The following is a 2,282-nucleotide window of genomic DNA, read 5'->3' as shown; positions in this document are numbered from 1 at the left end:
ATGTGATTTCCGGAGAATTTTGCTCGGGACCGGAATCCAGAAAAACCGTGTATTATACACTTCAATTTATTAGTTCGGAAGGTAAATCTTTGGACCTGTTTCTTTTTCTCCCGTTTTTCAATCACGCGTCCGAGCTCATTTCAGGAATCAACCTGTTCGATTTGAGGAATCAACTTGTTCGATTTCAACCTCAAATAACGAGCTTTAACACATTTTCACGATAATCAGGAGTTTAGCGAATCTTTGGTTTGTGGCACACCGGCACCCCCAAATGTCTTCCGTTGGTGCTCAAACTTTGCGTGGCGCTTTATCGACCGGGGAACATTCTACGTGATTTCGGAGAATTTTGTTCGGAACCCCGTAATCCGAAAAACCGTGTATTATACACTTCAATTTTGTACCGTTCGGAAGGTCGTCGGACCCTGTTTCTTTTTCTCCCTGTTTTTCAATCACGCGACCGAGCTCATTTCGGGAATCAACTTTGTTCGATTTCGGGAATCAACCTGTTCGATTTGACCTCAAATAACGAGCTTTAACAAATTTTTCACGATAATCGAGTTTTGCGAATCTTTGGTTTGTGGCACACCGGCACCCCAAATGTCTTCCGTTGGTGCTCAAACTTTGCGCGGCCGCTTTATCGACCGAGGAACTTTTTATGTGATTTCCGAAGAATTTTGTTCGGGACCGGAATCCGAAAAAATGTGTATTATACACTTCAATTTGACCGTTCGGAAGGTCGTACCGGACCTGTTTCTTTTTCTCCTTGTTTTTCAATCACGAGTCCGAGCTCATTTCAGGAATCAACCCGTTCGATTTGAGGAATCAACTTTGTTCGATTTCACCTCAAATAACGAGCTTTAACACATTTTTCACGATAATCAGGAGTTTCGGCGAATCTTTGTTTTGTGGCACACCGGCACCCCAAATGTATTCCGTTGGTGCTCAAACTTTGCGTGGCCACTTTATCGACCGAGGAACTTTCTTTGTGATTTCGGAGAATTTTGTTCGGGGACCCGAAATCCCAAAACCGTGTATTACACTTCAATTTGGCCGTTCGGAAGGTAAATGCGGACCCTGTTTCTTTTTCTCCTGTTTTTCAATAACGCGTCGAGCTCATTTCAGGAATCAACCTGTTCGATATCAGGAATCAACTGTTCGATTTGAGTCTCAAATAACGAGCTTTAACACATTTTCCACGATAATCCGAGTTTCGGCGAATCTTTGGTTTGTGGCACACCGGCACCCCAAATGTCTTCCGTTGGTGCTCAAACTTTGCGTGGCCGCTTTATCTAACCCGAGGAACTTTCTATGTGATTTTCGGAGAATTTTGTTAGGGACCGGAATCCGAAAAACCGTGTATTTATACACTTCAATTTCGGCCGTCGGAAGGAAGGTCGTCGGACCTGTTTGTTTTTCTCCTGTTTTTTCAATCACGCGTCCGAGCTCATTTCAGGAATCAACCTTTTCGATTTCGGGAATCAACTTTGTTCGATTTGACCTCAAATAACGAGCTTTAACACATTTTCACGATAATCAGGAGTTTCGGGGAATCTTTGGTTTGTGGCACACGGCAGCCCCCAAATGTCTTCCGTTGGTGCTCAAACTTTGCGTGGCCGGTTTATCTAACCCGAGGAAATTTCTATGTGATTTTCGGAGAATTTTGTTCCGGGACCCCGGAATCCCGAAAAACCGTGTATTATACACTTCAATTTCAGCCGTTAAGAAGGTCGTAGCGGACCCTGTTTCTTTTTCTCCCAGTTTTTCAATTACGCGTCCGAGCTCATTTCAGGAATCAACCCGTTCGATTTCGGGAATCAACTTTGTTCGATTTGACCTCAAATAACGAGCTTTAACACATTTTTCACGATAATCGAGTTTAGCGAATTCGGTTTGTGTGAGACCGGCACCCCCAAATGTCTTCCGTTGGTGCTCAAACTTTGCGTGGCCGCTTTATCTAACCCGAGGAACTTTCTATGTGATTTTCGGAGAATTTTGTTTCGGGACCCCGGAATCCCGAAAAACCGTGTATTTATACACTTCAATTTCAGCCGTTCGGAAGGTCGTACCGGACCCTGTTTGTTTTTCTCCCTGTTTTTCAATCACGCGTCCTAGCTCATTTAAGGAATCAAACTGTTCGATTTCAGCCTCAAATAACGAGCTTTAAGACATTTTTTCACGATAATCCGAGTTTCGGCGAATGCTGGTTTGTGGCACACCGGCACCCCCAAATGTCTTCCGTTGGTGCTCAAACTTTGCGTGGCCGCTTTATCTGACCCGAGGAA

This window comes from Silene latifolia, chromosome X, assembly GCF_048544455.1.
Source record: "Silene latifolia isolate original U9 population chromosome X, ASM4854445v1, whole genome shotgun sequence".
Lineage (NCBI taxonomy): Eukaryota > Viridiplantae > Streptophyta > Magnoliopsida > Caryophyllales > Caryophyllaceae > Silene > Silene latifolia.
The sequence above is the reverse complement of the archived record's forward strand: the minus strand, read 5'-3'. Positions refer to the sequence as shown.